The sequence below is a fragment of the Dunckerocampus dactyliophorus genome, chromosome 1 (genome assembly GCF_027744805.1).
Source record: "Dunckerocampus dactyliophorus isolate RoL2022-P2 chromosome 1, RoL_Ddac_1.1, whole genome shotgun sequence".
Taxonomy (NCBI): Eukaryota; Metazoa; Chordata; class Actinopteri; order Syngnathiformes; family Syngnathidae; genus Dunckerocampus; species Dunckerocampus dactyliophorus.
Genome location: NC_072819.1, coordinates 35,700,706 through 35,713,951, shown reverse-complemented (window position 1 = coordinate 35,713,951; position 13,246 = coordinate 35,700,706). Strand labels below are relative to the sequence as shown.

Below are 13,246 nucleotides of genomic sequence, written 5' to 3'. Positions count from 1 at the left end.
ATTCTCTTATACTGCATGTAGAAAAACTATATTGGGTGTTTTTATGCGTGGAGAATGTATTATATTCAAATGCATAGAAGAATTGATGAATATGTTCTGCCGTTGTCACGATGCTACCCAAATGAAAGTCAGAAACCCATCCATTTCCCTCCACACAGCTCTGGAATGACCACGGACATGACGTCATTCATGAATAACTCTCATAATGATGTCTTTGGGAGTGTTAAAAAAATTGCATTTGAGTCGAACATGCCGCACACGGCACTACAACTGCACACAGCAGTGGAACTGGACTCACTAGATAATATTAAGCATGACATTTCACTTGCACTTCAAAGTAATGCCATGCCACCCATGTCAACCTCACCCACTCTGCAAGAACCCTCATCCAAACAGGTTGGGAATTTTGCTATTGTCCCTCATCACCTTGGTGGTATCCCTCATCATCCTTTGGTATTTCCCATTTGAGAACTGGAAATATGACAGTAAAATGAATTTCGGAAATAAAAAAACTGTGATATTGGTGCCCATTGAAAGAAAATCTGCATCGGGGGAAGCCAACCTGAGTGCAGCGTGAATGTGCATGTGAGTGAGACAGAGGAGAATATAGTGGGGGTGTGCAGCGTGGTGAATCCATGTGTGGACAAAGATTTAAGTAGAGAGGGAGAGCAGAGCGAGCAGCAGAGCTTGGGAGAGTCACTGTGAGCTGCAGGGTCGAGGAGAGAGCAGCAGCAGCAGCCCGTCTCTCTCAATCCGTCACCTCTCGGATCTCCTCGAGCTGAGCACAGCTGTCGGGCTACTGCTTGCTGACTACGGGTGGATTCTGTGGCTCTGTACACAGCCCACTTTGCCCATTAGCTTCACACAAAATCTTCTCATCTTCTGCCTTTGTTGCCACACATGGTTGAAGGTTTGACGCGCTGCGCTCTGGAGTTGAAACGCCCATGATCCCCAGCCAGCACACCCTCTCACTACGGTAGGCACAAAGTCTTTGTACCACTTATTAACTTTTGTTTTTCATCTGTTGGATCTGGTTTATTCAGAACAAATATTATAAAGGAACTTTCCCAGAGCATGGTTACATTGTTCATCTGCTTTGAGTTGACCTTTGTTGTACACAGAAACATTCCCATGGACTCCACTCTCTTAATTAAAGACCACTCTGCGTGTGTGTCCATACAGTTACTGTATTTAATGGGGTTCTTTTGCCTCACAGTGCTGCAGCATTCAAAGGCATTTTGCAGATTACTTAAGTGTCTCTCAAAGATTAGCTTGATGAGTTATTATGAGCCTGCAATACTCTTGTTGTAAAGGCTGGGAGAGTGCATGCCGCAATGTGAGCCCTGTACACCGCAGTTGACTAGGTGACAGTTATTTGGAATTTGTCATGTGGAATACATGACCTCCCGTGTCTCACAGAGTTGTGTTCGTGGCATGACATGGTGGCTGTTTAACACAGCATACATGATGTTCAGTGTAAAGCGAGGAATCACAAGAATCCACAGACAGTCTACACATTCTTGGAAATGGAAATCAACAGGCAATAAAGTGTTCTCCATCTCCATGTGACTGCCACTGTTCCACTGGAAGGTTTTGGGTTGAATATGCTTGTAATTGAGACTCCCAGACACAAGCAGGGCCAGAAATGTTGCCCTGCTAAGTCCATGTTTGCTTTTGAAACAACTGGAGCTGTTGCATGATTTTCCATGCAAACAATTCAGTGGTTTTAATTAGGAGTGCTCCGATTAGGGTTTTATGCTGACAATTCCGATACCGATAATCCAGAGTGAAATCAGCCGATACCGATCACATATATTCATTATACATTACAGTTTTCAATTTATTTATGATGCGTGCTATTGGCCAGGCGTGCCATATAAAGGTGGAAAAGTCAGGACAATTCCAAGGTTCCCTGGCTGCCAGGGGGTTGAAAATATACGTAATTACTAGGGATGTCTGATATTGGCTTTTTTGACGATAATCGATATGCTGATATTGTCCAACTCGCAATTTCCGATTCCGATATCAACCGATACCGATACAGATATGTGTAACATCACATATCTCCTGCCGTGGAAGGACTGGGCTGGACTTATTACCTTATTATGTATTATTATTACTAAGCATTATTATTATTATTTATTATGTATTATTGCACTACAAATTTCACGTGACCTGTTCCGTATTTATTTATTCTTATTGTATTTTTATATGTTTCTTATCTCTCATGTCTTGCCTTGGTTGTTACAGTATTTATTATGATTAGATTCATTATGACATTTTTGCAGAGCTGCTGGAAATATGAATTTCTCTTGGAGATTAATAAACTATCTACAATTTTTTCCGAAATTGTCCAACTCTCACGTCGCCACGAGTGGCTGCCTTTCAAGCCGCTCCGTTTGTTCATTTAAGCACATTTTAATGCTAGCAAGGAAGTGGAGATTCAAGCCTTTGATACGTTCTATTATCATGCAAAACTTGAATTCACTACCAAGGAAGATCGCCGAGCTGACAAGAGCGTCAAGACCTTCACGGAGTGCATCCTATTTGTGCTTCACTGGATGGCTAACAGCTAGCGTCCCAGATGCTAACGTGGAGATAGCCAACTCTACGGCACTCAGAGCGGACAGGAACATGTGAACGTTAAAATGACCATCCATACAGTATTTTTTAAAATCGGTTTTCATTATCGGGAAAAAACCTGATATTGATATCTATGTCAGGATTGTGTGCTGCGGTACTGCCTTCTACTGCTTCTCTGTTGCAGCACACTCCTGAGCACCCTGATTGCTGATCATCTTCACCTGTGCCTGATTAGTTGTTCTATTTAAGCTGTGTGCTTACTCACATCCAGTGCCAGATTGTCCCTTTGCTACACCCTGTTCAGCTCCTTCCGGCTTGTCCTTGTGCATTGTGTTTTGGCTTTCTGACCCTCGCTCGGCTTCCCTGTAAGTACCTACCTGCCTGCTTGACGTCTTCAGCAGTAGCTGTATTTTTGGTACTTTCTGCTAGTTTTTTGTTAGCAGCTCTTTTCGTTACTTGTCCGTATTTTTCCCTGCTCAGCTCACCTTGCAAGCAGTGTTTTTTGTTACTATTTCCCGCGACTAGGTCCGGATGTATTTTTGTTGTACTTTGTTTCTTGTGTTGTTTTTGGTACCCTTTTGTTGTCCATTTTTGTATTAAAGACTTTTTCTGTTTCACTTATCCGACTCTGCATTTTTGGATTCCTGTCTCACGGCCTTGGCCGTTCATAACAGAACAATCTGGCCAAACATGGAATCCGCAGAGTTCGCACATATCAAGGCCGCATTATCCCAACAAGGTGCGCTTGTCGGCAGCCATGAGCAATCCCTCCGGGGAGTTATGGAGTCCCTGGCTGCCCTCGCCACTAGCATTAGTGCTATTGAGCAGCATCTGGGACTTGGCGCTCACCCAGGACAGTCGGAGGGTGCAGCTCCCTCATCAGAGGTTGTTCGAATCGCACCTGCTGCCAGCAGCAGTAATAGTCGCGAGCCTAGCCTCCCACCCCCCCCACGCTTTTCGGGGGAATCTATGGATTGCAGACAATTTTTACACCAGTGTACCCTGATTTTTGACCAACAACCCAGCACTTACTATTCCGACCAGGCCAAGATAGCGTTTATAATGAGCTTACTTACTGATAAAGCAGCAGCGTGGGCTATAGCGGTGAGCAAAGCTAAGCCGGAGTTGCGCACCTCCTATTCCGTCTTTTTGGAGGAGCTACGACAGGTCTTCGATCACCCTATCCGTAGTAGGGAGGCCGGTAACCAATTGTTGGACCTACGACAGGGCAAACGCTCGGTAGCGGCTTTTTCGGTGGACTTTAGGGTGCTGGCGGCAGAAAGCCGATATGACGAGGAGGCGCTCCGCGGAATATTTCGCAAGGCTCTTGACGAGCGGATTAAGGATGAACTGGCGGTGAGGGAGTTCACCACCACGCTCAACGAGCTTATCGACCAAGCCATACGGCTGGATAATCGCCTCCGGGAACGTGATCGTGAACGGAGTGAGGGACTACCTGCAGGATCAGCCAAGAACCACCGTCAGGAGACTCGGCTGATACCACTAACACCTGGAACCAGCGGAACAGAGGGAGTCCCATCTACGGCGGCCACCGAGGATTTTGCGGAACCGATGCAACTGGGGGGAAGACGCCTGTCTGCTGCAGAGAGGTCACGCAGGCTACGACTCCGCCTTTGCCTGTACTGCGGCGAGCCCAACCACACCATCAGCAGATGTCCAGCGCGCCCGACACGCCGCTCCGGATTCCCTCCTGACGTCATTAAGGAGACTGGAGCAGGATCGACCTCCGTATCCAAGTCAAGGGAGAGTCAGCCTGCTCAGGGCCATTGTGAGTATGCTGAGATGCCTCCGGCGTCGGCTCCAACTCCAGCAGTCTTTAAGAGACTACAGGTGACGGGACTCATTACGGGAGGGGGCGTCAATGTTCAGGTTTCCGCATTAGTAGATTCGGGGGCGGATGATTGCTTTATTGACTCTAATTTTGTTAAGAAACATGGCATTCAGGGGGTTGAGTTGAGGGACCATAAGGAGGTCCACTCACTGGATGGACGTCCCTTGGCGGTAGTCACTCATAGAACCGTTCCGTTATCCCTTCAGTTGTCCGGCAACCACCATGAGTCCATTAGTTTTTTTATCGCTCCGTCTCAATCCGCACCCGTAGTTTTGGGTCTCACTTGGCTGCAAATTCATAACCCGATGGTGGATTGGACGAGGGGACAGATAATCAATTGGAGTAGCCATTGTTTTGCTAATTGCTTACGTTCCGCGGTACCCACAGTTTCTGGTAAGCCTAACAGCCCTGAGAATATTGACGTTACCGGTGTTCCTGACATCTATCATGATCTCCGCATGGTTTTTAGCAAGGATAGAGCTCAGAGTTTACCCCCCCATCGTCCATATGACTGCGCTATCGAACTCCTCCCGGGAGCACCGTTACCCAATGCTAGACTTTATAGCATCTCTGGACCCGAGCAACTTGCTCTCAAGGAATACATTGCGTCCTCTCTGGCTGCCGGACTTATTCGCCCCTCGTCCTCTCCACTGGGGGCCGGTTTTTTCTTCGTCGAAAAGAAAGATAAGTCGCTGCGGCCTTGTATTGATTTTCGCGGCCTTAATGACATTACCGTTAAGAACCGTTACCCGCTTCCTCTCATGGACTCCGCCTTTTCGTCCCTTCATTCGGCCAAGATTTTTTCCAAACTCGACCTTAGGAATGCTTACCACTTGGTTCGTATTAGAGAGGGGGACGAGTGGAAGACGGCCTTTAATACACCGCTCGGTCACTTCGAGTACCTCGTTATGCCCTTCGGCCTCACCAATGCACCCGCTGTATTCCAGAGTTTAATAAATGATATTCTTAGGGATATGATTAACCACTGCTGCTTTGTTTATCTAGATGACATCCTGATCTTTTCTAATTCCCTTCAGGAGCATGTCCAGCACGTACGCTGCATCCTTCAGCGGTTGTTGGAGAATCGCCTTTTTGTCAAAGCGGAGAAGTGCGAGTTTCATACCACATCTGTGTCCTTTTTAGGGTTTATAGTGGAGAAGGACAAGTTAAGAGCCGATCCCGCCAAGATCCAGGCGGTGGTCGATTGGCCTTCTCCCAAATCAAGGAAGCACTTGCAGAGGTTCTTGGGGTTCGCGAACTTCTACCGGAAGTTCATTCGTAATTTCAGCATAAAGGCAGAACCTCTGACAAGGCTTACATCAGTAAAAGTTCCCTTTGTTTGGTCTCCTGAAGCTGAGAAAGCGTTTACCAAGCTTAAAACACTGTTTACGTCTGCCCCTGTCCTTACTCACCCTGATCCTGCCTTGCAGTTTATCGTTGAGGTTGATGCCTCGGATACGGGAGTGGGGGCGGTCCTATCCCAGCGCTCACCAGTCGACCAGAAGCTGCACCCGTGTGCCTTTTTCTCACGTCGCCTCACCTCGGCAGAGAGAAATTATGATGTGGGTAATCGGGAACTGCTGGCCATTGTGCTTGCGCTGCGGGAGTGGAGACATTGGCTGGAGGGTGCAGCCCAGCCGTTGGTAGTTATTACGGACCACAAGAACTTGGCATATATACGCTCAGCGCACAGACTCAACTCTCGCCAAGCCAGATGGTCACTGTTCTTAACAAGGTTTAATTTCTCTATCACTTACAGACCTGGATCACGGAATATTAAGCCTGATGCATTATCAAGGATCTTTTCCCCGGTGGAGTCGAACTCACCACTGGAGACCATCGTACCTGTCGCCCGGATACTCGGCGCTCTTCAGTGGGAGGTGGAGAGGAGGGTCTCTGAGGCGGCGGAGGAGACGGAACTACCAGAGGGGTGCCCTGAGGGGAAATTGTTTGTTCCTGAACGACTCAGATCCGAGGTGCTGCTGTGGGGTCACTCGTCGAAGATTGCCTGCCACCCGGGGATTCGACGAACCCTATTCCTGGTCTCCCAAAGGTTCTGGTGGCCTACCATGACAGCCGACGTTAAGAAGTTTGTCGCCGCCTGCTCCGTCTGCGCCAGAGGTAAAGCTTCCCATCGCCCTCCTGCCGGTTTGCTTCAGCCGTTACCTGTCCCTGGTCGGCCATGGTCCCACATCGCAATGGACTTCATCACTGGATTACCCTCGTCATATGGCCGGACCGTCATACTCAATATCGTAGACAGGTTTTCTAAGATGGCGCATTTTGTGTCGCTCCCCAAGTTGCCCACGGCCCTGGAAACAGCTAAACTGTTGGTGAGGCACGTTTTTCGCCTACACGGGATACCTACAGACATTGTTTCGGACAGAGGGCCTCAGTTTGCGTCAAGAGTTTGGCGGGCATTTAATAAGGCATTGGGGGCGACCGTTAGTCTCTCTTCTGGATACCACCCACAGTCCAACGGCCAGACGGAGCGGGCCAATCAGGACTTGGAAGCAGCACTTAGGTGCGTTTGTCATCGACACCCCTCCTCCTGGTCAACCCACCTCCCTTGGATCGAGTATGCCCACAACTCGTTACCCTGCTCGGCGACAGGTATGTCACCCTTCAAGACTGTGTTTGGTTACCAGCCCCCGCTTTTTCCCTCCCAGGAAGCAGAGATTACCGTCCCGGCTGTTCACGTACACCTTCGACGCGCCCGACGCATTTGGCGAGAGACCCGGGCTGCATTAACACGAACAGCAGAACACAACCGTCGGATTGCTGACAGGCACCGGGTTCCCGCACCTGATTACCAGCCTGGGATGGAGGTATGGCTGTCTTCTAAAGACCTTCCGCTGGCAGGGACCTCTCGGAAGCTGGCTCCAAGGTTCGTGGGACCTTACAAGATCAAAACAATAGTCAACAAGTCAGCTGTCAAGCTGGAGCTTCCACCGGCTCTTAAAGTCCACCCAGTCTTCCACGTCTCCTGCATCAAGCCTGTCGCTACCAGTCCACTGTGCCCTTCGGTCGAGGCTCCACCCCCGCCCCGCATCATCGACGGCCAGCCCGCGTATACGGTGAGAGCCCTATTAGATTCGAGAAGAAGGGGGAGGGGGGTGCAGTATTTGGTCGACTGGGAGGGATATGGACCAGAAGAGCGCTCCTGGGTCGCCTGCTCCCGTATCCTGGATCCCTCCCTCATTTCCGACTTCCACTCCGCTCACCCCAATAAACCAGGTAGGCCGCCAGGGGGCGTCTTATAAAAGGGGGGGATACTGTCAGGATTGTGTGCTGCGGTACTGCCTTCTACTGCTTCTCTGTTGCAGCACACTCCTGAGCACCCTGATTGCTGATCATCTTCACCTGTGCCTGATTAGTTGTTCTATTTAAGCTGTGTGCTTACTCACATCCAGTGCCAGATTGTCCCTTTGCTACACCCTGTTCAGCTCCTTCCGGCTTGTCCTTGTGCATTGTGTTTTGGCTTTCTGACCCTCGCTCGGCTTCCCTGTAAGTACCTACCTGCCTGCTTGACGTCTTCAGCAGTAGCTGTATTTTTGGTACTTTCTGCTAGTTTTTTGTTAGCAGCTCTTTTCGTTACTTGTCCGTATTTTTCCCTGCTCAGCTCACCTTGCAAGCAGTGTTTTTTGTTACTATTTCCCGCGACTAGGTCCGGATGTATTTTTGTTGTACTTTGTTTCTTGTGTTGTTTTTGGTACCCTTTTGTTGTCCATTTTTGTATTAAAGACTTTTTCTGTTTCACTTATCCGACTCTGCATTTTTGGATTCCTGTCTCACGGCCTTGGCCGTTCATAACAATCTACCAATATCACATTTTTATACCAATATTGATAATATTGATGGGCCGATGATGATATTGCCATAAAATTGGCATAATATCCCTAGTCATTAATTAATAAAAAAGGGGGGAAATGTGGTTTCTTCTTTTGGGCCCTAATTTTTGAGAATTCCGTTTTTTACCTTTTCCACTTATTTTACCAGCAAAGTGTGTGTGCAATTTGGGTTAGTGAATAAAATGTTCATTGATTAAATACAAAAATCGTTACAATTATTGATGCAATACGTCATTGGCCCACTTTGTCCAGTGATTCAGAAATGGATGTAGCTTAGCTAACTTTTCTAATGGGATGTCAGCCTCAGCACATATTGCTACAAAATCTTCAACAAACTGTAATGCCCGTGCTTGTGGTTAAGGAAGATGTAGTCACAGACGTAATTCCAACCGCGTTATTAATGTAAGATATTTTTCATGACACCTTTATTTTGTTTACACAATTAAACAAATGTGACAAAGAGTGCTTCCATTCACGTTGCGTCAGAGAGGAGTTTCCAAGCTTTCGACATGTTTAGTAGTGTTTGTGATGATATTCAATCGCAATTGAGCGACCCTCCGGGGAAATACTACCCACACAAACTTTTCCTCTTCTCACAATGACATCATTTCATTCACATGTCACTTTCTGCAAGATTCCGCGTTTAACAATAGATTATGTTTATATTGGCCAATTCCGCGATTCTGTCCGCGATTCCATTAATGCGGAAATCATAGGACCCTACTTTTCCCATGGGGCCCAGAATTCCTGGATGCACCCCTTCTATTGGCTGATATAAAAAAAGGAAGCATACAATCACCTTCATTTAGACAAAAACATATTTGACTTACTGTTTCAAGAGATATTACTTGTGAAACTTACAGAGGACGAGACGCCTTCTTTAAGGAGACTTTGGATGTGAGATTGAATACATTGGTGGAGCCCTGGCAGGACTTCTAGTAGCACGTAGGTGGGTTCCAAGTGAGAGACCCGGTGTCTGCAAGTTGTTAGTTAGGGCAAGACACTACACTGCATTCAGGGTCACTGCAGGCTGCAATAGTAATAGTGAATCTAGATACACAAAAACGATATATTTTCAAAACAGAAGGATTCGATGCAATCAATAATACAAAATAAATAATAAAACTAATGGCATATTTCTTCAAAAGTGGCAAAAATGTGTCCAAGTAAACATAAGTAATTACAGCTATTTGTCACTTGGGAGCAATGAAAATGCTGTGTTAGCTTGGAAAAGTCATCCATCCATCCATCCATCCATCCATCCATCCATCCATCCATCCGTTTTCTATGCCTTTTATCCTCATTAGCGTCACGGGAGTATGCCGGAGCCTATCCCAGCTGACTTAGGGCGAGAGGTGGGGTACATCCTGGACTTGTCGCCAGCCAATCGCAGGGCACATATAGACAAACAACCATTCACACTCACATTCATACCTATGGACAATTTAGAGTTGCCAATTAACCTAACATGTATGTTATTGGAATGGGGGAGGAAACCGGAGTACCCAGAGAAAACCCACGCACGCATGGGGAAAATGCAGACAGCCTATGTGTGAGTGAGGGCCCCAACCCGCCGTACATGCAAGTGCATGTTGCCTACTTGTAAAACCGTGGATAAAATTTGGGGATCCGTACTTGGTGAGTACGGCCTCAGTGCGGATGTAGGAGCACACAGACACGACGTAGCACTTTTAGTGATCCCCGCTAACCCCCCCCCCCCCCCCCCCCACACACACACACACACACACACACACACAAGCACGCTTAGAGCGCATACTTGCCCCCATTTGTGATTCACACTTACGAGTGTCCCAACTTTCGAGTATTTTTTTAGATGCGAACTATCTCTCGGCTGATTTTTTGGTTGGAACTGCAAGCTAAAATCTGAGTACGAGCTGCTAGTTAACGACAATATTTATGTAAGAACTTAAGTGATTTTGGTTATTATCAAGAAAACCATGGAAGTTGCTAGATATCAGCTCTTAAATTAAATTCTTATGAGCTATATTTGTTATCATCATTATATTTGTCCAAACAGTGTACCTGTAGTTGTACCAGGCTTTAAAATGGATCAATAAACTGAAGAAACAAGCGTGGTCTAATAAGTTTTTCCAGTATCAGCATTTGGGAGTAAATATGAGGTGAAAAAAGGGTAAAAATACAGTATAGTAGTCCATCTGTGTGAATTTCTCTAGGAGATAAATAAAATATCTATATATCTGTGCAGTGTGTGAGAATGGGAGAAGGTGTGTTCAAGGACCGTCAAACAAAGTTTGACAAATTGCCGCTCGCATTAAACATGCAATAACTGGGAGATTTCTAACTATATGACTTTTGAATAAAATAATGGCCCATATTTCCATAATTGATATCCCATTACATAAAATTTGATGTAGTTATCGTTGTAGTTGTGTATCAAATCCCTACTACTATAGTAGGTAGGTCGGTCGGTCGGTCGGTCGGTCGGTCGATCGATAGATAGATAAAAGTTTTTATCTATCTATCTGTGTGATTAATCACGGTTAAATATTTTAATCGATTGACAGCCCTACTCGTCACAAAATTCAGCCCCATGCTCTCCATTAATAACACATTACTAAATGTGTTATTAATGCAGTAGTGATATAACAGTTATTACTACTACAATGCTATTGATATATTATGTATTGTGCATCAAGCAAAAGTAACCCATCTGGTCCATCCATGCACACGCCCAGGGATCAAACCAGGGTCTACCGCGTAAGAGTCGAGTCACTACCCATTAAGCTAAAAGCCCGAGCTGTCAACTTGATGTGTAGCTTGCCTTCTAAGGCGTCAGGAAGTGAGGTTTACAACGTAGTCTCGCACAGACAGGCACTACGCCAAATTAAAACCACAAAATTAATACAGCGTCACCTTTGGTATGGGCCTGGAGTTTGTTTTTCAGAGTGTTCATAACATAACTTCATTGTTTGCTGTGTAGGGGACAGCAATGTGCTAGTGTAACCCGCCTGGCTCAGATGGGCCCGCGCACTGCTGTGAGCTCAAATGAAGGCCCTTCAGTATGAAAGTTGAGAACGCAAAGTGTTGAGCTAAAACCCTGGACGGTCAACTTGACGGCCAGCGCGGCAGCACAAAGCCGGACTCTTAAAATATCTTCTTGAAGAGATATCTCCGGCTGTAACAACGACTGGTGAGAGACACAAACTCGCTGTTACAACAAATATAAACACCGAAGGCAGTGTAAGACAAGCTAACTGGCAACTCGACAACACGGCGAGACGGTGTTGCTTAGCAACCGCAATAATGCCAAAGAGAAAAGAGAAAAGAATCGGATCTGATGGTGGCTCGTGCAGTTCAGGTCGAAGCGCTCCGGATTCGATTATAGACATGGAGTCACCTATGATGAAAGAAGGTGCGGGTGCTGTACCCGCCCCCCCGCCGCCAAGACCTCCCGACGAGCATGTAACCAATTTGAAGCACCAACTGACTAAGCATGCTGATAGACAACAAGAGAGCGTGTCGAAGCAGTTGCAAAAGACGGTGGTAAAGCAAGAAGATATCCTAGCATAAATACTACAGAAACTTGAGAGGCTGGAGCATGTAGATGGGAAGGTACGGATGCTGGATCATATGCAACAAAACATGGGCTCCATAAGGCAGAAGGTCCAGGACTTGACGGATGAAGTTCTAAGCCTGAGAGTGGAGAACAAACAATCAGGAAAGTAATGCAGCACTGAAAGCCGCTCTCACAAAAGAGATTGAAGAAAAAGATAAAATCATTGAGCATCTGAAAACCACCCTAGATGGGTCAGAACACACGAATGAGTGATGTGATCACCAGGGCAGTTGGGAATAAGGACAAACCAGACAAAATGGATGTCGCTTCTGCAAAAAGTTGTCACTTTCAAGTTGTCAAATCGTGTTAATTGTATATAAATTATTGAAAAAGACAAATTAATGGACATACAATGATTGTTTTGCATTAGGCATGGACCAGCTGGGATAGACTCCAGCATACCCCCACGACACTAGTGAGGATAAGCGGCATAGAAAAAGAATGGATGAATGGATGGGCATGGAGCGGTATGACAACGTTCGGCAAAAATATCACAATTTCACAATATTATAATAACTCTAAAATGTGTTATTTTGAAATACATTTTATTGAAAAGAAAAAAAATGTCAAGTCAAAACAGTCATTTTTAAACCATATAATAGAACACGATAAAAGTAGAACAAACAGTGGTGTGAAAAAGTGTTGCCTTCCTGATTTCTTATTTTTTGCATGTTTGTCACAGAAATGTTTCAGATCATCCAAAACATTAAATATAAGTCAATGACAGCACACCTGAACACAAAATGCAGGTTTTAAATGAAACCTTTTATTATTAAGGGGGCAAAAAAATCGAAACCTACATGGCCATGTCTGAAAAAGTGATAATCCGCTAATAACTGATTGGGCCACCCAAAGCAGCAACAACTGCAATTAACTGCAATCAAGCGTTGTGGAAGAATTTTGGCCCTTTGTAGAATTGTTTTAATTTAGCCACATTGGAGGGTTTTTGAGTATGAACCGCCTTCATATGCCACAGCATCTCAATAGGATTTAGATCAGGACTTTGACTAATCCACTTCAAAGTCTTCACTTTGTTTTTCTTCAGCCATTCAGAGGTGGGCTTGCTGGTGTGTTTTGGATCATTGTCCTGCTGCAGAACCCAAGTTGGTTTCAGCTTGAGGTCACAAACAGATGGCCGGACATTCTCCTTCAGGATTTTTTAGTAGATAGCAGAATTCATGGTTCCATTAATCACAGCAAGTTTTCCAGGTCCTAAACCGGCAAAACAGCCCCAGACCATCACACTACCATCACCATATTTTACTGTTGGTATGATGTTCTTTTTCTGAAATGTGGCGTTACTATTATGCTAGATGTAATGGGACACACACCTTCCAAAATGTTCAACTTTTGTCTGACGTA

The 13,246-nt window shown here is 45.8% G+C and overlaps 1 protein-coding gene across 1 annotated transcript in view; it reads left to right on the top strand.

Moving 5' to 3' along the window:
* Positions 1–745: 745 nt before the first annotated feature.
* Positions 746–13,246, top strand: part of opn7b (opsin 7, group member b) — a 52,540-nt gene continuing 40,039 nt past the window's right edge. The window contains exon 1 of the mRNA XM_054792736.1: positions 746–976. The gene's annotated coding sequence lies outside the window, so the exon portion shown is untranslated. The remainder of the gene's footprint in view (positions 977–13,246) is intronic.